This window comes from Lissotriton vulgaris, chromosome 12 (assembly GCF_964263255.1).
Source record: "Lissotriton vulgaris chromosome 12, aLisVul1.2, whole genome shotgun sequence".
In the NCBI taxonomy this organism is placed as follows: Eukaryota; Metazoa; Chordata; class Amphibia; order Caudata; family Salamandridae; genus Lissotriton; species Lissotriton vulgaris.
Window position 1 is genome coordinate 112589868 of NC_141700.1, and position 23822 is coordinate 112613689.

General features: G+C 44.0%; 1 protein-coding gene across 1 annotated transcript in view; it reads left to right on the top strand.

Moving 5' to 3' along the window:
* The first annotated feature begins 10367 nt into the window (after window positions 1-10367).
* CDC42SE1 (CDC42 small effector 1) overlaps window positions 10368-23822 on the top strand; it is a 110321-nt gene continuing 96866 nt past the window's right edge. The window contains exon 1 of the mRNA XM_086947435.1: window positions 10368-10524. The gene's annotated coding sequence lies outside the window, so the exon portion shown is untranslated. The remainder of the gene's footprint in view (window positions 10525-23822) is intronic.

Sequence of the window (23822 nt, forward strand, 5' to 3'; positions counted from 1 at the left end):
AAGCCACACCACCAGGTACCGGAAAGTTTGTTTATTTAGGGCATAAACAGACGCGTTTCGAGCTCACGGGCTCTTGGTCACAAAAATTATATATATATAAATATATATATATATATATATATATATATATATATAATTTTTTTAACTAAAGATGTTTTCCCCTTAAAAAAAAAATATATATATATATATTTATATATATTACATTTGAAGTTGACGCATCAAAAAGACACCCAGCCTCTCGAGTTGGGGCTTGTAAACAGCGTCACTGCTTATATACTCCAAAAGAAAACACGCACTACTCCAAGAATGTGAAACAAGCCTTCCATCCGTTCACAGTGCAAACATTTATTTGCGAAGAGTTCGTTGCCATAACACGTTTCAACCACTTCCTTGTCTTAATCCTATGGTAATACTGAACAGGTGAGGTACTCTGCTTTTAAAGGTAACAAACATAAATAGTGAGGAGCGACTGTAGGTGAAATCACTCATTGATGGCACCCCCAGTGGCCAGGTTAAATTGATAATCAGTGAATGTACACAACATTTAAGAATAATCATTCCAATAAAACTGATAATATTCATTCATTTTGTTCACACTTCAAAAAATAAAATCTATGTTTTCACTGATAGTTTGTTTTTCCATGCTTCCGCAGTGCCCATAATGCAATGCCACAGTGCATATTTCTCCCATTGTACTCTTTACTGACAGTGTCAGGCCTTGTAAAAATCAAACGTGTACAGATCCATACATTTGCCTCGAAGGAGTCAAGGGACATTGAGGAGAACAACGAGCCACTCCTGGCCTATTGCACTGTAAGTAGAGGCATACAGCCTGATTTATCAAGCTGAATTGCGCTCGCAAAGGGCCAGATTCTGAGAATCTGGCCCTTTGCGAGTGCGATTCTTGCATTTGGGATTCATCATCCCAAATTACATCTCTATTTGAGATTCCTTAAAAGCAATTCATCATCCATTTTTAAATAGCGAATTCGCAATTTCGGCCCGCTATTTACCGCGAGGTCAAACCTTGTGGTAAATAGCGAAAACTTAGAAAAATGCTTTTAAAAGCATTTTTCTAAATTGCACGTTGCACACACACATGTCCTTTGGACATGTGTGTGCGCAACACCTGTTTAGATTTGCATTTAAGGGGTGCTACAGGGTGTCCTTTGGACAACCCTGGCACCCTTTAAATCGCTATCTTATTTGCGATTAGCAAATTGCTAATCGCAAATAAGGAATACTCCCCATTCATTCCTATGGGCCTTTTGGCCCATAGGAATGAATGGGAAGTTATTCCTTATTTGCGATTAGCAATTTGCTAATCGCAAATAAGGAATATGTAGGAATCGTAGTTTATTTTGCGATTCCTACATGAATCCCGTTTTGCGAGTCTGTGATAGCGATTCCTTATGAATCGCTATTATAGACTCGCAAAACGGGTCTTTGATGAATCAGGCTGTTAGTTCCGTAGAGCGGGTACAATTTGCAACTGAACTGACGCCTAAACTGCAAGCGGTATCCAGAGGGGTGCTGTGATGATTTTCCACTTTTTTCTCGTTGATCCGAGGGCTAACATATCTTTGTGCAACTAACATCGATTTAGCCGATACAGTGCCAGTAAAGAGTATGGTACCGCGGATGTCCGAAAGAGTCCAAGAATGCATCAAAACAGGGGTTGCTAAGGTGAAGGACTTAGGAGTGACCGAACATTCCCCCCAGTCCTTGGGCGATCCTAATAGTGAGGGTGCCCAAGCAAGGACCCACTGACATGCTTTTGTGTGGACTAGCTGGCTCTCAATGCGGTGACCAAGACAGATGCACACCCAAGATGATGAGTTAGTGAACAAACTGGATGCTGCCCGCCTCTTCAGTACCATTGGCTGGAGCCGCTAGAACAGTGGTTATTGGCAGATCACCTTGTACCTAATGCTAAGACTGCGTTCTCTGTAGCAGAGGGTTTGTACCAGTTCAGGGTCACGTCTTTTGAGTTCAAGAATCCTCCTGCCAATTATCAGAACCTAATGAACTATGTTTTCTTAAGGGCTGGGCGAGTTCTTTGTGGCCTACCTTGATAGCATTGCCATATTTAGTAATTTATGGAACAATCCCATTACCAGGTGCAGCGTCTTCACCATTCACTGTACCAATGTTTGGAGACTCCTGTTAGGAACCTTTATCATAACTACCAGCTGTGAGAGCCATCACAGTGAGCAAAGCTTGTATCTGAACTACAATCAGGACATAACATTTGAAAGGGAAGCACCTCAGCCTGGTTCAAGGACCGTAGACTGTGAATCCACGTCCCCTGTCTGGAAAAAGGAAGCTAAAGGTGGGACTTGCAAAGTGAACTAGATACAAAATTTAAGTCAAGCTACACTTCCAACAAGTGTTCATTTCTTTATTTATGCGAGTTAAGTACATCATCCATGAACTTTTAACTTTTCATTATAACTCATATTTAAAAGAAGAAGCATATGTTCTAAAAATCCATGTGAGTAAAGCAGGTTGGCGGGGTAAGGGCCACACAATTCACCTCTTACCATTGGACACGCTTGGGGTATAACTAGATCCAGCTTCCTTTCCTTGTACTTGGTGAATGTGGAGATGGGAGAAGCTGGAGGGGAGAAGAAGGCTGCTTGCCATTGGCCAAATTGGGGCATGTTGTACGAATTACCTCCTGCCAACCAGAGCAAAGAGACGACGCGCCAAAGTAACTGAAACTGTCCCAGTGGGAGGATGAGTGACCCTTTTAGCCATTAGTCAAGGCAGTATTTTTTTTAATTTGCAAGGATATTGAGATTTATTTTTTTACACAATTTATGTTTACAACCCTCCGTGGCAAGACCAACGCTAATATAAAAAATATGTATCTAAATATACTATGTAAAAAATGAAAAATAATCTGCAAAAAATGGTAATACAAAAAACTGAACAATGAAAATTTTACTCAAACCTTTAGCTACATACATCACTTATGTCATACACAATGCCTTGTCTGATGACTTCTGAGATGTTCAGAACATGTTGATAATTGCCTCGTCAAACAAGAGATTGCAACTCAGGGCAGAAATCATTGGAGTTACTTCCAAACAGAGGGACAGTACACAGGGCCAGCTTTAGTGCCTGGTGCAACAAGGTTTTTTTGTGCCCCTTTCATGACCTCCACCTTGGATTCCTTCACTACCACCCGGCAAAGTGCCCGTCATCTCCCCATAGCCCCTCTCCCACATACATTTAATTTGTTTGTTAAACCTGGTTTTACTAATCCACTCAGCCATCCACAAAAAAATGCAGATATGTTCTTTGCAGCAGGCATATTAACCCTCTGCCCTACTTTATGGCTAGTCAAAACTGCCACTAGACACAACTCCATTTCTCTCTCTCTCTCTCTAGCAGGAACATTATTCACAAAAGTTATCTTGGCCTTTTTCTTACTGCCTCAAAGCTGGACGCACATGGAACTCTGCAGCAGGTGCTTTTTAATTGTAAGTTATTGCACAACACAGCCCCCCTTCTAGGTCAGCGCCCAGTGCGGCCGCACCAGTCGCACTGCCCTAAAGCTGGACCTGACAGTACAGGAAAGGGACACTTTTTACAACTCTTTTGATCCTCATCTGTGGCTCACCGCAACAGCATCTGTCACCCAGTACAGAAACCCGATCCTGAGGGGTCAATATTAGCACTGCCCAGTGCATTATTGATAGGATAGCAGAAAGAGTGGAGTTTTAAAAAATATATAGGAACATTGTTGTCAAGCTTTTGAAAACATTTTGTGTTTTTGTCTGGTTTTGCCAGTATCTCCCCCAACTTCCTTTATATGTTTCAGCTTTTGATATTAATAGTTTGGTTCTTCAGTGCTTGATTCCTTCTGTTCTTCATACTGCGCCGCCAGGGCTCCGCCTGATCCCTTGAAGCACTCCCAATGGAGGTCTTGGTCCATTTCATCCACTGGATTCTCACCAACAACAACATTACTTAGCCACATATATAGCTTTTGGACTGGGGCTTCCTACTCAGACATCTATATTATTTGCGGAGGGTTAAAGTCACCTTCATGACCCATCTCCCCTTTTTCGGCCTGTTATGAATAGATGGGGGCCAGACCATAAAACAGCCCCTCCATCTTCTGACTCTTACCTCCCTATCTTCTATCCGTAGTAACTGCTAGTTGTCGACTGAAACCTCACCTTGCCCTTCTTTCTCCTCTTCCTTCAGCTTCTCGCCTCTGATCACATTTGTTCTGGGTTTATCTTTAATTACACTGAAGCTCACTGGCTCATTACCACTTGGGTGGATTAGGATATTCAGTGCTTAATTTGTAAAAGAATGAGTGCCGGTGCTCAGAGTTCTGCTCAGAAGCCAGCGGACAGTTCAAATGTTGGTGGGCCGCATAACAAGGCTGCGAAGTCTTAAATCCGTCTCAGGCCTCTCTAACTATCAAACACTCCCTTCTGTTTATCTCACTCTTGCAAGCTCCTACTTTCTCCCTTTGTGGCAGTTTGTCTGTCCTTGTCTTCCTCCGTCTTTCCTGCTTTGTATGTTTATCGCTCTCTTGCTCTTGGTTAATATATGATGCAGATGAATAGGTCCCCAAAATGGAGTGCCGGTGGCCACCACTGGCAAGCACCGGCTCAAATTAAGTACTGTGGATATTCCTTGGTGAATAATATTGCCAATCTGTGATCTCCTAGCCCTTGTAACTGGGTTCACCTTTAGAGGGTTTTTCTAGCTACTCCTCTACTTTGCTGCTTCTCTCCAGCGACTGGGTTGAGACTATGGAGATTACTCCTATTGTTACTCTAACCCAGGCTTCTCTAACAAGTAGCTCGTGAGCTACTGCCAGCTCTCCAGCTACCGGTAAGTAGCTCTCCTGTGTGCAACACAGCCTACTAAATTAGAAGCTTTTGCTTGACTGAATTAATATATGTATTTCAAAAATAAAAAGTGTGTATTCGGGGGGAAAAGTGTGCATTTTTAGAACTCTTAAGCTGATGTTTGGAAAAAAATGGTTGGATTTCCCAAAAATATCTAAAACTGACATTTTAGTGTAAATATTTGTTGTTGAGGAGACTAACCTTGGTGCCAGGGGCATTGCTGCTATGACTCTTGCGTATTACCCATGTAAAGGCATGCCAAATCCGAGGTGATCACTTAAGCTAATCTTGCATATGGTGGCCATGAATGCGCCTTGAGACCCTCACGGGTGAGTAGCGCGCTTACAATTCCCTGATTGATTGATTGAATCTTCTCTCATAAGGTGACAACCCCTTGCTCCTCCTAACATCTAACTGTGTTGCTCCTCCAAAACGCCATTCTCCTTGCAGGGGACCCAGCAGTCCTTTAATGTTGGGTCTGTCTATCTCCTAGCGTGGCAGCGTCACAGTATGAACGGTACCTTTTGTTGTCCAGGGTTATGACATCACTTCTTCTGGGTGTGCTCCAATGTTCTAATTTACCAGTGCGTTCTCTTGACTTTGTGACGTACCAAGTCATGTTTCCTCCTGGGTGGACCTTTAAACATGCAATCTCTTAGGGCAGCTGTATTCCCTATCTGAGTGGAACTCATAGACAGGTGTCTGATGCTGTCTCTTAGAGGGGCCATCCAATGTAGAGAAAAAATCAATTATCTTTACTCAGGTCTGCATCTCTGACAGTCAGCAACATCCAGCATCCCAGAATGTTCATCATCATCAAGATACTTTATTTTGATGACAGTATATAATCACAAATGTGCAAAGAGACAAATTTAACAACACCAAGTTACATTTGCCATTAAATTTGTCTAAAAACATAGAAATTTGATTTAAAAATACACACTAAGAATAATAATTAAAAAAACACACGAAGATGCAATAGAAACTGTAAAAGACAAGCCTGTGCAAACTCTAGTCAGCTAAATAAATCCTAAAAGGCAATAGAATTATGCCAATAAAGTGCATATTTCAAAAAAAGTGCCCACCGAATAAGTCACTTGAGGATTTGGGAGCATCCGTAGGACATAGAAGGCTGGTCTATAGTGACAGAAACCTAGATTTTTGAATATCAGTAGTAATATGAATGTCCTTGGTACCTCATAAAATGTGCAGACCATAAAATGTGCTAGGGTTTGCTGTGAGAGTTCATCACAGGGACAGAGCATGATGTTTTTGGTGTCAAATTGACCAAGGGGGAAGCTCAGTTAAAATCCAATGGTGCCGAGGCGAAACTTCGCCAATAAGGCTCTCTCCCTTATCTTGTTGGCATATAACAAATATGGCTCTAAACCAACTGTAAACCCATCACTTCTCTCATGTTGGGTCTCAAAATCTCCTTGTCTCCCTATTAGATGCTGCCGTTGTTAAAAACAGGCATTTTACTTTTGCAGATTCCCCCTTTAATATGGACTAGCAGCCCGTCCCAACCTTGTCCGGGAGCAACAGGCTTCCCCGACCCCCGACATTGTCCAGCAGCCCGGGCCCCCGCCCGGCCCACCCCCCGCCTGCACCGACCCCTGACTGCTCCGACCCCCACCTGCCCCGACATGGGACCCCTTACCTCAGCCGCCGCTCCTCCCGCCTGTCCGCTGCTCGCACCGCCGCTGGCCTGTCCGCTGCTCCTCACGTCACCGCTCCTCCCCCGCGCCATGTCTGCCACTCCCTTACCTCAGCCGCCGCTCCTCCAGCCTGTCCGCTGCTCGCACCGCCGCTGGCCTGTCCGCTGCTCCTCACGTTACCGCTCCTCCCCCGCGCCATGTCCAGCCGCTCCTCGTCCCGCTCCTGGACGCCGCTCCTCCCCGCGCTCCTGACGTGAGCATGCACGTCGCGGCCGGCGCTACTTCGGAGGGACTACTTTTTTTTTACTGTAAATTTTTTAAATAACGTTTTATTACTCGCCTCAAAGGCTGAAAGTTCTTCCTTTATTATAGAAGTATAGATTCCTTATTAGAAAACAGGTCAGGTCGACCAATAGCTTACAACGTTTTTTGTAAATATTTCAGCCGTGGGATTTTTAAGCCATAGTCACAGGATAGACAGTCCTCAAAGATCTTGAGGTTAAGGAAGTCCTCTGAGTTGCTCCAAATAGAAATCCATAAAAGAAGAGGGGCAAGCCCCACCTGATCAGAGACGTAGTGCAGACCTAGTTCATCGTGTATGAAGTGCTGTAAACTGTCGTGGCCATGTAATCGCCTGTAAAAGTCGTTTTCCTCCCTCTGGAGGCTACTGCAATCCCTGTATCCCCAAATAGCCGCCCCATAAATGAGCACAGGGAGGCATTTTACTTTCTAGATTTCCAATGGGCGGCGATGGGTTTGCAGTCTCCTCTGGTGGATATGTTAAATAGAACACCCACTGCTCTGTTAAATCGTGAGCATCTCTCAGAGAGACAGGGTACAAATGTATTGTTGGAGTAAAAAAATCACACCCAGGTAGGGGAATTCACTGACCTTGGTGATAGTAGCATCTTTGATGCTTATTGGTCCCACCTTGGTCCCACGCTGTGGCCACACCATATAATGTGACTTTGTGATGTTGGTATCCAGGTCCAACTTATCCATGAAGGATACAAAGTTATCAACAAGGGCCTGAATCCCATTGGTTTTGCAGGCAAGTAGCACAGCATCGTCGGCGTAGAGAAGCGCAAGCCAAGAGGTGGCCTTGATTCTAACTAGGTCACTGCAGTTGCTAATAAGAGGGGAGTCTAGGCCATTTATATATAAAAGAAAAAGAACGGGGGTCATGAGACACCCTGGGGGAACGCCACAAGCCAAGGAGAACAGTGGAGTACATTCTCCATCTGTACCATACCTCACCCTGGCTGAAACCGCCAAGTTAAGTCCCCGCAAAATCCCAGAATGTTGTTTTAAAGGATGATGCCTGCCCTGCTTGGGTTTTGAGATCTAATATGACATCATTAATTATAGGCATCTTTAATCTTCCTCGGTCACTGCATCTCCACTCATGAATGGACTGTTGAGACCCATGCAAAAATGGTGTCTCGTAACCGCTCCGGTTACAGCATTTTCACTCCTGGTTGGCCCCTAAACACCCATGTGAGAGCTTGTCTCTTAATCATCCTTGGTCACGGCAGGGGCGTAGCTTCCATTGGTGCAGCAGGTGCAGTGACACTGGGGCCAAGATGCCAGAGGATTGCACAGAAACCAGATTATGGCTATATTTCACAATTCAAACAGTGGCCATGGGGGTCCATTTCCTCCCTTGCACTAAGGCACACAACACACTTCTATGCCACTGGGTCACGGCATACCCTCTCCTTTAGACTATTAGTCACACCATTCCTTAGACAAGGCTACAAACCCACCTCAACTTACCAAGCACAATCACAATGATTGCCCCCTGTAACACAAGTGTATGTGATAGTGGTGAGCAGTGGTGGCTGTCACCTACGGGGAGTGGTAGGGCAGTCAAATGGGAGGTGGGTGCCGGTGCTTTCGGGCACATTAGATTAACAAAATTGCACACATGCAATACATTATTGTAACTTTAAAATAATAATGTAACGCATGTCGGCAATTAAATTTCAATAACACAAAAGAAGGGGGACAGGAAGCTATTAAAAGGTCCAGTGTCCTTGCTCCCAAAGAGGAATATTAGTACATGCGGAGGGTGACTGTTCCTAAGAAAGGGGTGACTGGTTGGACTGTGGCAGGAGTGAGGGAATCTTCCTTATTGGAAGGTAGTGCCCTCACACACCTGTGTGGATGTCATACTTCATTATCAGGCTTTGCTCCTCATGGGGTCGGCGCTGCAATGCCCCACAGGCCCAGATGAGAGGGCTCTTTGGTGGAGATCTTTTGTAAATAGCTGGGATGATGAGTGCGGGAGTATGGGGTGGGTGAAGTGGTGAAATGAAGTGACCTAAAACTACCTAAGTGGTACCGAAGGTTATTTTAATCAGTGGTCCCCTTAGCAGGATTACAAATGTGTGGACTATCAGCTGTAGTTATGAAGAGTGACAATCTCTTGACGGGTGTTCTAGAAGGTCGACATGTTTCACACCTTTGAGGCCCAGGAGGGATCCGTGGCGTTTCTTCAGGACTAAAAAACCAAATCAGCTGTCTCTAACCTTAGTCAGGGTGGGGTGCATAGATCTAGGAATGTCAGTTGATTCTTCAAAGACTAATTGGGAAGTAAGTCAAAAGTACCTTCAATGAAAACCTACTTGGGTCCCCTGATCCAACCCTGATGTCTGGCAGTTGAGGCTCCTTGGGTCAATGCAGTAGACTGCGTAAAAACTGCAGTGGACAATACATTTTAGCGTGGTGATGAGCGTGTCACCTACCCTTCTCTCTGCCTGCTTTGTCAGTAATTAAATACATTCAAAACATTAAATCCAAATATTAAAAAAAAAAGAAAAGGAAACTTACCTTGCTGCACGTCCGTGCTCCTGGCCAGTGTCCTTCAATCCTACAGCGCAGGCCTCAGGAAACTCCCCTAACCAATCCTGGCGCTGCTCTCATGAAGTATGAGAGCAGCGCCAGGATTGGATGGAGCAGGCCTTTGCTTGGTCTCATCCCAGGTGTCCAAGACAACTGGGTCGGAGAGGTTTAAAGTGTGCATGTCTGGCTGGCTGACGCAAGACAGCCAGCCAAAGGGACAGACATGCACACTTTATATATAAATGCCCTGCCCATAATTTCTTTCTGCTCCTGCCAGTCAGCAGCTACAGTATGGGGTAGGAAAACCATTGTCATCAGATTCATTTTTTTGTTTTTACTATTTCTGATTGCATTATTGTTCTTTTTTTAATAAGCAAACCAAGCTCCTAAAAACATGGCTCTTCGATCAATAACTGCTCCTTCCTCACGCTAATTATCACAAATAACTGGTTTTATTAGCGCCAAGACGCCTGAGGGTATATGATGCGCTTTTCAAATACCAAAAATAAATAAATAAATAAATAAATAAATATCGATATCAGTATCCATATTAGTATAATTAGCAGGTGCTTAGTATAAATCTTATTATTAGCTGTTTGGTGTTGTATTTATTTTTAATGTTATTATTAATCGTCGCAGTTGTCATTCTCATTTATATTAGCAGGATTGAAAGTTAAATATGGTATTTCTTCCAAATGAAAACAAAATATGAATTATACAGATATTATAACGTGTCATTATCTAGTAATGAACTCTATAACTGATGGCAGATTGTGCTCCACACAAGTGCTAATTAACAATAATACTATAGTTTCGACGCCTCGTCAGGGGTAGTAAGCGCTATATAAATGCAATTACAATAGTTAATATTCTCACGGTGTACTATGAGGGCTCATTAATGCACATAACTTGTTCCCGCCTTCCCCAGCCCCTGCAGTACCCCGGTCGCCCGCTCGGGGGCGCTGTGAGCGCATTTCTCTGCCGGGAAGTTTTTCTTTTTAATAAAGATTGTGTTGAAACTCGAGCATTTCCTCCACCTCGGAGTCTGGGCCACACCTCGGTCCGAAGGCAGAACGACAGCTCGAAGGAGTCCCGGGGAGCCTGGTGCACCGGGGAGACGAGACGTGGGGGTCCGGACCGAGCAGGTGAGCGGCAGCGAGCCGTGTGATCGTGGGCACTTTACCTGCTTGGAGCGGGGGTGGGGCGGAGTGGGGGGTGCAGGAAGTATGCACAAGGCCTAATTTAAGAGCGCGGTGCTCACAGGAGGTAAGTGGAGGGCGGCCCCCGGACTCGTTGGCAGGGTTGGGGGGAGGGCACAGGAGGTGGAGAGGCGGCTGGAAGGACACAGGACACTTTCTCTGGAGGTGTGTGAGGGTGCAGAGGTCACACGTCACTTTCACCAGAGGTGAGGTGCAGGCTTCCACAGGCTGTGACACTTTCACGGGCTTGGAGGATGGGGCTGCCGCCTGACCTCTTGATAGTTTGACAGGAAGTGACCAGGGTCACAAGGCTGCAAGGTGCATCGCCGTGATCTAGGGCCGGGGCCGGGAAATCCTCTTATAAATATGGGGGTACCGGATCCACAGGAGGCTTACGGGGGTTTGGGGAGGATAAGGAGGGGAGGTCTCTGTACAGTGTCACAGGAGATTAAGGGAGGGACTTAGATGAGAGTTGAATTCCAATTATGGGCGCTTGTGGGGGGGATCAGGAGAAATTAACAGGGTTTTTGGGGAGTGTTTGATGGACACTTTTACGGGATATAAATGATCTCTGCACACACCCTTTCATCGGTTCCTCAGAATCGTATAAAGGACATTTACTCAGAGGGCCGGAAGGCGTTGATAGCTTTCACTGGGGTTCAAGGAACATTTACAGGTGGTGAGGGCACTTTCAGAGAAGGCGATGAGGGGCCGACAGCTAAGTGCTCCTAAACAGGAAGTGGGGGGATGTCCCTGGACATGATAGTGGTTGGTTGGCAATGTGGCACTTTAAAAAGAAGATAAAGGCGAGGGTGGGTCCAGGGTAGTTTAAAGAGCTGTTAGGAGGGGGCCGCATACTCCAGGGTGGTGTTGGCCTGGGTGATGAGTTCGAGGTGGTCTGTACACGTTTGTAGAAGGCCTGCTGTGCAGGCTGTGGCATGGTAGGCTAATTGGCCTGTAAAGTTCTTAAATTAATCAGATCTGATAACTTCGGCGAGACTCTGTATCTCAAAAGTTGTGTTTTCAGTTTATTGCATTTGATTTCTTCTTGCTTTTAAAAAACTGACACAATTTCACATTCGCCACACAAGCCTTCGCCTCTGTAAAGAGGAAGTGCAATTATTTGCCGGTCATGTGGTCCCTTCTCAGCAGACTTCTTTCAAAATAGCTGTTTTGTTTCTTGTAATCCCTTAGAGCAGTGAGATTTTTTAAATTGATTACAAGCACGTGCTGCTTGCAAGCTCACAGAACTTAAATCTATGACATTAAGAGACTCCTTTATGGTTGCTATATGATTTAATATGTTGAAACTGATATTTGTGAGTCCGAATGAAGGGCAGGGTTTAGTTAATCATAAAACTACAAGATGGCGATTTATAAAAGCAGTTCCGAGTATCAAAACCGGTATTAAAGAAGTACCTTGTTTTTTTTAATGAACAAAAACCTGTTGCACACCATTTAAAGAAATTATAGAAATTAGATGTCTCAATGGACATTTAAAAGTTCAAGTTTCCAACGTCGCAGAATAAGAGGACGATCAGTTTCTTGGCTCCTCCTTTTATTGCTTTGAAAGGCCAGCCGACACTTGTTTCGTCGCAAAGCAATTACAATACTTTAGCGACTCATCAGGGCTGTAGTTGAAGGGTACTAAACCACAGGTCGCTGTGCCGGTGATAATTCCGACCCGGCCTCGCTCAAGACCAGGTTAAGTAATATCAACACGTTGTTGTACGTTATCCAATGTTATTCCTGTTCAATGAGAATAGAGAGCTTAAAATTAGGATGTTAGATGCTCTGGGTTGACTTCTTTAACAATTAGCTTAAAATGGTGTGGGCGTCCACTCGTGCATCATGGGAAGTGTGGAAGCTCCTCGATGAAGATCCCTGTGTTGTGGGAAAAGCCAGCAGGACGAGTACTCCTGCAGAATGGTTCCGGGTATCTTCATCGAGGAGCTTCCACACTTCCCATGATGCACGAGTGGACGCCCACACCATTTTAAGCTAATTGTTAAAGAAGTCAACCCAGAGCATCTAACATCCTAATTTTAAGCTCTCTATTCTCATTGAACATGAATAACATTGGATAACGTACAACAACGTGTTGATATTACTTAACCTGGTCTTGAGCGAGGCCGGGTCGGAATTATCACCGGCACAGCGACCTGTGGTTTAGTACCCTTCAACTACAGCCCTGATGAGTCGCTAAAGTATTGTAATTGCTTTGCGACGAAACACGTGTCGGCTGGCCTTTCAAAGCAATAAAAGAGGAGCCAAGAAACTGATCGTCCTCTTATTCTGCGACGTTGGAAACTTGAACTTTTAAATGTCCATTGAGACATCTAATTTCTATAATTTCTTTATCTGGTGTGCAACAGGTTTTTGTTCATTGTTTACAGTGTGTGTCTATACACACACTCTTGGAGGGGTTTAGGGCCTTTTTCCCCTCACCTGCATGCACCCGTACCAAATACTATTATTGTTACACCTCCTACGCGTATACTATGAGCAGTGCGCCTAGTATTTCCCTCACTCTAAAAAAAACCCTGATCTCAATTGATTCTAACTTTTTTTTTTTTTTTTTTTTTTTTTTTTTTACACGCCTTCGTCATTCAGCCTCAAACTGTCCAACTCCCTGTTAGTAAAAATGAATGTCTGTTTTATTTGTACTAATTATATAGCAATGTTCCCTGTACCTTTACATTTTATTGCCGCTTTAGATGTTTTGGGGCTTTTCTCATAGGCATGTACAGCGAAATGAGTACTCCTGAAGCGGTATTTTACGTTCTCCAAAATGCCTTTCTGAGTAGGCCCAAGAAGTTGAAATGCTTCGAAAGTGTGAGAACCTGAACAATTTTACCAATCACATGTTTTTGATTATTTTTTATTTTATTTATTTTTATTTATTTGAAGAGTTTTATATAGCGCTAGCTAGACCCGGGGGTATCAGAGCGCTTTACATGAGGTTAAACAGTGTTACAAAGTTACATTAGTTACAAAAGCTTAGCATAGAATAAGGAAAAACTGTGTTGCACAATTACATCCGTTGCTTTAGCATTAAATAACATAGAAAACATGATCAATGGGGCATAGAGGGTAATGGGGGAAAAAAGTAAAGGAGATTTAATGCAGGTCGGGTCTCAGCAGACTGGCCAAGGGCTGGAATTCCTCAGTGCCTCGGGTCGCACGCAATTAGAAATGGAACAGGTCCGAGGGAGGGGGCGAAAAAGGTGCTAAACCGTGATCAACAAGAAGAGAGGGGTGAAAGGTGACTGAATAAGGAGCAGTCGCTGTGCAGAAACGTTCAATATATAATACAAATAAATGGTATAGCGACTTTGTTTGCCTTCCATCTTGGAATTATAGTGACTGCCATTCTTGTGGAACATTTTGCGTACGCTTTGGCAGATATCCTTATATCTCTGAGACACTTTTGGGCCGATGTCACAATTTGGGGGACCATACTTGTTGTTACGGGTCTCATGGAGCTAGACCCAGGTGTGTCATCCATAGAAGCTGCCCTGCGTTCATTGGCTTGTTTATAGCTGTGTGGATTTCAACATAATACCTGCCAAGATGCATGAATAGCCGTCCCTAATGCTTTGAAGAAATTGTCGAGATCCAGTGCTAAGAAGCCTATGCTCTGCTGGGAATTGCTACATTCTCTATCTCGCTATGATTTTAGTATTTCTGAAAATTGTTGACTTTAAGACCGACGAAGACACAATTATTGCAGCATTCAACTACTAATATAGTGGACTCTGCCAACTTACTTTAACTACACCACACGCCACTTTATGGGCAGCTGAGGGCATGTATTAAGAAGATGCTGTGACCTCAGTCTGTACCATATTTTTTTCCCTAAACAGTGTTATTCCTCGGACATTTTCCTATTTCTTAGCTACATATGATATCCTAGCTTAAAATCTAGTTTGAAAGCCCCCACAGAAGGCCAACTTTACTTCTGGCTAATCATTGCAGAAGAGATATGGAGTAACTGTAAGGAACATGTCACCAATGCCTAAATTCCCTGTGGATTAAAAAATATATATATGAATGAATGAATGAATGAATGAATGAATGAAATACATTTGTACAGCGCGATTGCTGCCCTGAGGCGTCCAAGCGCTAGGGAACCAGAAAGGGTGTAATGAGGCTGTCAGAGACTAGGAGGGAGATGGGGGGCTGAGATGATTACGGGGATTTGAATAAATGGGTTTTTAGTTGCTTGCGGAAAGAGGCAAGCAACTAAAAGGCAAAACAGCTGCTTGAAATTTCAACCATTCTTTAATTCATGGATGGTAAAAGTTTTAGTCTCCTCTACCTCTGACAACTTAATAGCAAATGTGAATGAGTGTACTTTGATGGAGGAGTGCTTCAGACTGTTTCCAATGTAGAAGTGCTTTTTTTGACCAACAAAATGGTTTGAAAATGCAATAAGAAAAGATGACTTAAGGTTTCTCCTGTCTTAAGGGGTCAAAGTCCACCAACATTTGCTAGAAGCCCTTTTAAACTGATTGCCAAAATACATTTTGGCATAGTTAGTGGTACTACACTCAGACCCTGTATCTTATTTACTGTCCAGAGTGCGGCAGGCATTTTTGGAGAATATTGTATATTAGAGTGGAATAGTGCCTGACATTATTATCAATCTGATGTAGTCAGTGGTATAGGGGAGCTTTTCAGAACCACATCACCCTCCCATGCCCAAATGTCTACAAAGAAAGTGTCTCTCTTTGCAGGCAGAAATATCATCCATGTAGACAGTGCTGACAATTAAGGACAAATGCTAACCTAATGTCCTGTCCCTCTCGGTTTCCATGGCTCTATGTACTTGCTGGTGGTATTATTTGTTTTTGACTCGCCCAGCATTCCTGTTCAGGAGTTTTTGTCTGCCATTGGCTAATTACAATCTTAGCATCAGTCTTCCGTGGTGCTGGGGGACCACTCGCAGTCATGATCAGGCATTACTTCATTTGAATATATAGCAGTGAGGAAATGTATGGAAATTGACTGCGTTTTGACAGTATAGGAAAGTGTGCACTTAAGTAGCCTGCCCTGGATCCATGAAGGGTCACGTTACTAGTGGAGTTTGCCCTCGACCCTAAACTGGAGTCTCAGGACCAAGTTGCATGTGCACCTGGCCCGAGAGTTGAAACCGCATGTAAGTGAGCACCTCCAACTGCAGTGTGCTGAACCACCACACAGTGTGAAAATGTGGGACTGTCGAGGTAGAGAACCAAGGGTACTCCCAAGGAGAACCGGTATCAAAGAAAAGAGGATGCGGCTGGTGAGAGGAGGATAATCTGAAACCCTTCTGGCAGTCATCACACTCACACTCTCACAAGTAGCTTGATTCCTTATCCTTGTATAGAGTGTTGAGTGAACAAAGGTAGTCAACAGCAGTTGTAATCCAACCATGATAATGCTCTGGCATTGGCATTCCTCAAATCCAAGAAGAGCAAGTAGTAGAGGTGACCTGCAACAAGTGGCCAGGAGGCAACTGTGGAGCAGTTCTCCGCACCGAAGAAGTGTTCTCCGAGCCCCAGAGAAAAGCGTAGACCAGGAAGACAAGTGGATGAAGTACAGTGGATCAGTAGCCAAGGGAAGCAGCTGCAGTGGGTTTCTGGCAAAATAATCACAAGGCAGTTGAAGCGAAAGTGGCAAGGCCAGGGTCCTCGCGAGTTAAGCTGGTCTGCAGAAAGTCCTAATCATGAAAGAAACGCTGCAGAGAGTGCCCGTAGAACCTTAAGCCAGCTCAACAATGTGCTCCAACTTATACTGTGTGTTGTGATGTGTGTAGGGCCCGTTCCATCGTGCACATGGGCATATTTGCATGAGTTAATCAAGGCCGTTTAGCAGTGGCTTGGCAGTGCACTTTTGTAATGCCACGTTGAGGTGTTGGAGAACACCATTTTTCCATTTCCATTGTACCTTGCGACATGAAGCCTAAACCCCCAGTTGTACATACCAGACGAAGCAGGTAGATAAAGGGCCCAAAGGGGAATAAACCTGTCTGCTCAGCTATGGTAGAGAGATGCTCTTGCACCCTTCATCTCACAGAAACACTCTGCTTGCCTTCTGAAGGAGGCACCTGCTTGGTTCAATAGTTGTGTGTGTGTTTTTTTTGGTCGTGTTTACCAATTCACTCGCTGCTTTTGGAGCGGGCGCATTCATCGGGTAGAACAGAGAACTGACTGCAAACTCCCTGAGAGCAATTTGCAGTTCGTTTTCTTGCAAAGAATGTGAGGTGACAAAGCCTTTGGGGATTCTATAAGAAAATCAATAAATGAGCCTGACTCTTTGTGACAAATTCAAAATGCTCTTGAAATATTTATAAATGTGATAGTTTGCATCTCGCCATTAGGCGATGGAGAGTCATTGTTGACGGGTCTAGGCCAGAATTTGTTGAAGGGTACCTCTAAGACAGGTTATACCGCTCTCTTTATTTGGTCTCCACAGCACACGCTTGCCTTGTGTGCTCTTCATCATTCTTTTCAATATGATGGTAGATGCATGGTTGACTAACTGTGTGAGGCCGTTTCATCAGTGGGGGTTATAATGTACAGCTGAAATGTGCCATTTATTGAAGTTGGCTTATCTTGATGCCTAGACGTGGGTCCTGTGCTCTTCATGCCACTGGAGTCGAGCCATCCTGCGGATAAGGGGTGAAACCCCGAAACCGGTCCTGGGATGCTTGTTTCCAGATCTAGAGAGGTCCTGACCAGGCAGTTCGGGCTGGACTGTTCTCATTGGGCGCAGGATCAAGACTGATTTGCATAGGCTGGGTTCAAACTGGAATGGCATGGGGAGAAAAAAAATGAAGGATTTAGGCCCAGATCTCTGTACTGGTGTGAATGTATGACATTGTTCTGCATTCTGTCCATGAATTGTTCTTTTTGCATGTGTTATCTTGATGGGCATAACGATTGTCATGGAAAACTCCAGGCACTTGAGGTTGGTTCAGGAGATCCACCGGCTTTTCAGTCACAGGGATCTTGATAACATTCACATTTTTGGGCTAATTTAAGTTGTAGGTTTTTAGGAGTCGTGCAGAGTTGGTTAATACTAATCAGATTAGGCGACTTTCTCCAGGACTTTGTAGAGATGCTCCCATCCATTTAAGCTTTTGCCGGCCATACAAGTTTCCATCAGTCTCTTGTGTGATCTAAAGACCTATTTCAAGGTCGTGTTGCTGTTGTTGCAATTCCATGACCGACTCTCCTGGTTTTCTACAACCTCTGATCCTGTGTATTTTGCATGTGGCTTGATCCACAAGATGAAATTAGAGGATTGCCTTCACAGTGTGTAGAAATGGGTAAATAAACAGTAATGTTATACGGTTCTTGTGAAGAAAAAGGCTTGGCTGGGGCACTCCCTTATTTCTCTAGCCAGCGAGAAATCCTTTGAGTACAAATCTTATCCAACAAATGGGTTGGTGAGGTTTTCGTGGTCCATGTCTTGGTAATGGGATGTTGTTTTCGTATGGGGGCAGTGTGGATATTCGTGCAGAGCAAGCCTCGGCTTCAGGACCTCTTGCGTATGGACACCGCTCCTCGGGGAGAGCTTGTTGTTTGAAATTAGAGCACACACAGGTGTTTGTACTGTCTCTTCCCCCTGATGCCCTGGGGTGCATCTTTCCGTTCTTGGTTCGTAACAAATTCTTTATCTGATGGATGGATCTGATTTTAACCCAGCAGCTTGAATGCCTATGTATGAGAAATCTTTGAATAAGTCTGGTTTTGTGCAGACCGGCTCTACCTGGACGAAGCTCCTGTGTGTACACAGGGAAGCTCTCGGAGTTGACTACCGCCAGTTCCCTGTTTTCCGTGTGGGGGAAAGGCTTGTTGCGTGCACCTGGTGGGCCTCTGGGTGTGATGCAAGGATAACCAAAGAGGTAGGTCTACCACTTTACTGGGCATGCTGAAGGGAAGTCCGGCTTGCTTACTCTCCCAGTTGGCCAGCATAGGTTGGTGCCTGCGCCTGTCTCTTGCCTTAGCCTAGTCTATTATCTCTGTGCAGGCAGTACTTCAGCATCAGACATGGTCCCAAGCTTTCTGCACTTCAGGCACCTAACCCTAAATAAAATAAATAAATAAAAAAACAATTCCAAAGGCATTTTGTGCAAAGGTATTTTTCAGTTGCAAAGAAAGTGATTAATAAAAGTACAGGGTTTGTGATTTGGGGGGGGGGGACCTTTTTAGACTGTATCGGGCACTTTTACCAGTTAGAAGAGTTTTCGGGCTATTAAAAAGACCTTTTCAGTTCATTACAAATCTCAAATTGGAGGTGGCGTGTAAGGGGCTTCCCGCTTCTATTTGGAATTTGCTACAGAATGAATGAATGAATGTTTTTTGGAAACTGTTCTAGTCAAGAACTATTGATCAATTACTGAGCCCCGGATGCGTGAAGAGTGCGCTATCTCTTATGGACCGCTTGGGAATTGTCGGGTGATCTTGGGGTCAGGCGGAAACCAGTGCAGAGAGAAGTCCAGAGGATATGTTTTCTAATGTATTTATTTTAACAACAACGCTGCACTTTTCTTTTTTTAACAGATATCGGCTGCTTTAAAATATATTTTGTTTTTATTTTGGGATTGCACAGATGGAAGTCTGCTGTGCCTTGAAGCCAATCACAGGAGCGTCGCAAATTGGGCCTTGTCCCCTCACAAGAGGCCGTTCTGCGGCCTCCTGTGAGGGGACAATTAGAATTTTTTATTTTTTTATTTATAAAGTTTTATATAGCGCGAACTTGATCCCGAAGGATATCAGAGCACTTTACAAAAATTGTTAAAATGATGCTGTATGCCGGAAGACTTCCTTTTTTTCCCCCTTCAGTCTCGGCAATGTGAAACACTGCCACTGCTGGTCATTCAGTATAATCTATAAATTGGTAAAAATTAAACCTGTTTGTTCAAAAGTCGCTTTGAAAATAGTTTTTCCTGTCCTACACCAGCTAGTGCAATTTCGCCCAGGCTAGTTTTGCCATTAGAAATACTATACTGGGCCCCTGTTTCCCAGTGGCCCCCAACATTTTCCAAGAATGTTGCTGTAGAGTGTAGGAAAGCGCTTCAGTGCGCCACGTAATGCTAGCAAGCGCTATATAAATGCTGCAAAGCAGTACAATGTTGCAAGGGAGAGCGTCGGAGAACCCAAGTAGACAGACCTGTTAAGTAATTTGCTGGCAGTAGTGACTTTACAACACTCCCCGGGCGAGAGGCCAAGCCCAGCCGGCACAGAAGGAAGGCTCCGACCGGCTCTTGGCACGCGGAGAGGTTTCTCTGGAATTTGAGCCTGGAAACAAATGTCGCATGAACTCGGTCGGAAAAAACAGTAATTTAATTTAATAAGCCTTTTGCAGATGCATTTGACACGGAGCCTGGGACTGGTTTCTTTGATAACGTTATCCCATGTTGTGGCCTTAGTTCATTAACCCTAACCCGAAACCCATAAGTTAAATTGTCGATCTTCTCTATTGCAATGCATATCATGGAAAACCCCATTTACAAAATGGGAATATATTCTATTTAATATTTAAAGCTAATGTTTATCTAGAAATAAGATATAGCATGTCTTGCTACTTTTCCAAGCAGTGATGTTTTCCAGACTCATTTTGGTACCCTTGATACTAAATTCATTTTGTTCCAATAAGGAATGACAAATTGTGTCTGGAAGACGGTTCACGGAGCACCCTTTTGTTAGACCAATAATGTCTCAATGCTCCATATTGAATTCGTTGTGTTCTAATAAAGGTTGGAGTTTTCAGATAGGGTTGATTTCAAGAAAAAGGCAGTATACAAAGTTATGTTGCAGCTTTGAGCACTATTAATATTCACGCTGGTGTTATAAAAAAATTGTGCCATATGGTATGCAGGACGACTACATTTTGTCTTAACAATCACCATCAACGTTCGAGTGACTTTAGAAATTGTATAAACAATACGTTTAGCCGGTAACTTCAGTGCCTTTTGTGGGCAAAAAACATCTTGCATACAGTTTTCAAGTTGAAATCCACCCAAGCAAAGTTTGCAGTGTATCTGTAATTTTTCAGAGAGTTTTGCGTGTAAAAGAAATTTGCAATTTTTCTCACCCAACAGCATCTCCGAGCAAAATGGACCAAAGGGCCTATTTGTGCACAAGCGGAGTGTCTTGTTTACAGATGTAGATTACTTCTTGCCGATTTTTGCTGTCTAGAACACAATAGCTAAAATGTATTGCTTAACATGACTGAAGCTAAACCACATGTACCATGATTGCAACTCCCCATTCCGGCCTTTGAGAGGAACAGAATCTTGGTCAACGTTGCAGCCCGAGGAAACAAGAAGTGGCCTGGAAGCATGGTTGTGGATGTCTGGTTTCTCAGTAATTGTAATTTTTCCTTACTCCCTAAGCCCAGTATTTAGATTTGCACCAAAATGATGGCACGGTACCACACAGGTCTTCACTCCCACCACCCTCTTGCTCAACGACTTCATGCTCCCATTGGTGCAGGAGCTGGTGGCAGACCTGGGACCTGGAAATGTATTCCAAAGACACCCACGTTCGAGCCAGATGTAAGTATGGCTGGTGTTTCAGGCAGACTCCACCATGCTTCTTGACCATGTTCAAAAGGTATTGAGAGAAAGTTTCACCTCCCTCAATAGAGCCAGTTCAGAGATCCTGAGTACTGAGATGGACTGACCTCGCTACGCTCCCAGGAGCTAGCATCAAGCCAGAGAAGCGTGCACCGGCAGTCCCCCAGAAAGGGTTTGACTTGGAACACTCTTCAATCGCCCTTCCTCTGTTTCTTTTGTGCTCCTTTCTGAGTTCTGTTTTTTCCCCCTCCTTGGTTCCTCGATATTTCTCCCTGTTCCTTTTTCCGCTTTGTCCGCTGGTACATACAGACTCTAGCGTTGCTAGCCTAGAAAGAATCCCAGCAATTTCCCGGAAAATCTAGAACTTTGGATTTTTCTTCGTCCCTGTCTGGAGAAGTGTCGTTTGGTTTACTGTACCGTGTTATACACAAGGGTGTGTAAAACGTTCAGAGGAGCCACAGAAATTTCAGAATAAAGCTGCAAGTATGGGCCTGGGCCGGCAGAAACAATGGCTTGTTAAATTGAATACCCTTTGAAAGACCTCCGAGTGCCGCATGGATTAAGTGTGAACCTGGATGTATTGTGTACAGAACATACTGGAAAAGAAGCTTCTCATTACATACCTGTAAGGGGCCACTGAATGGCTAAACTTTGGTCCAACCAACTCTGAAACAAATGCAGTCGAATGATCTTCACGGATAGCCCAGGGCTGTCTGCTTTAACATCCTATCCTTCTGCTAAGGACAGAACCGACCAATGTGCTTTTTATGGAGATTCTCAAAACAAGGCAACCATTTGACTGAATACTTCTTGGACACAGTCTGACTATCATCGAATATCACCTTGCTGGAGCACACCTGCCCTTAAATCTTATTCTGTGCCTGCTTTTCCTGCATAATTGAGTCCTAAGAAGTAACCAGATGAACAAGAAAAACATCCACAGCTTTAACCTACTTGGGGAAAAAAAGGCCATAAAAGTTACAGATACACCTGGAAAACGGCTTACGTTTTTTTATGCACCTTTTAGACTGTTATGTGCTGCACACAAGGCTCAGATTCTGATCCTGGCTGGTTGAGACAGCCTTTCATCCTATCATCCTATTTCTTGAGTTACAGCGGTTCTGCTGTCTCAACAATCCAAAAGGAGTATTGTTCACATAGGATGTTAAGGTAGTGTTCTGTGCATTGTTGCCCAAATCTTAGAAGCTGAGGCAGCTCAGTATCATCCTCTCCTTCATTAATGCAGCGCCCTATGCCCCTGGTGTGATCAGTGCCAACCTCAGCGGTGGGTATGCCCTTTACTCTAGCTTCCTAGAGTACCTGCTGGAGTGAAGCCAGAAAGCCTTTATAAGGCTCGCCAGCCTGAAGAAGAGTCAATAACCCGCCCCCACAAGCCAACCTCTCCCCATGCAGGCTAATCTTTGAGTCGGAGTACAGATTTGAATCCTGATTGTCACAGTGTCACCCTATCCGCGAAAGAAGGCCACACAAAATGTCTGCAGCTAATCTCTTGATTCTATGAGCCTCTGAGGGCTTGTCGCAGCTTTGTCTTATTAAAACCTGGGCAGAGAGATGAGATGGACCTCTATGCACAGGAACCCACTTTTTGGCACTCACAAACTGAATTGTAGATTAGATGTCTGTCCTGATTCAGAGCTTTTCATGTTACTTCCTGCGGACGGGCCTGAACCTTGGCATAGAGGACTCCGCTTCCACTTCTTTGAATGCTGGTACATGGGGAACCATTCAAGTTGGTTAATTACAGCCCTTTAACCAAGGTCAGATAGACAATTGAGTTTAGGTGCTCAGACTGATCACATCATTTTATCTTTAAAGCCACTCCATTGTCTTGCCAATGAAACAAATTACTGAATTCAAAACTCTGCCTGCTGGGCAAGGCTTTGCATGGCACAATTTCGGTCGGCCTAATCAAACTCCTCTCAGCCCCATGACCGACGGACACAGAAGTTTGGTCTGCAAACACCATGCCTGTGTTTTCGATGAGATACCAATGGTTTAGAGGCAGATTTGCGCAGTGTCAAGGCACAATCTCATCGGAATTTCTCTTTCATTGCCTCTTTCCCGCAACACCCATATCGGACCATCGTGCAAAACAATTGAAGAATCTCTATTTGACCCCAACCAGAAGATACTGAATACCTTGTTCAACCTGGCCTATTAGGCATTTGAGCGCGTTATAGAAGCAAAAATAACTATTATTTTTCGGACCCTTCTTCGATTAGGAAGACTTCTGTATGCTTCTGAACAGATAGGAGTTTAGTAGCAATGGGGTAACCCAGTATCCCTCAGAACCTGGGCAATCTTATATAGAAAAGACAATGGTTCTGCCGGGTGACCTATATTACTTCAACAACAGACAAAATCACCTTGTACATATTGCGCACCACTACATTATCACTGAGCACTATATGTCACTTTTGTCACATATCACTTTATAGTTCGCTTTGTGTGTAGGCAGCCTTTTGAAAAAATTCGAAAATTTCTAAAATGTTGGGGTATTTATAAATGAAGTAATTTATAAAAATGATGTAATACCCCACATGGTCCTCGTGTGTGTGATGCAAAGCAAACCTTGAATAACTCATTGACTTTTTTCGGTTGTTGAAATAATATATGTCACCCGACAGAACCATTGTCTTTTCTATATCTGAAC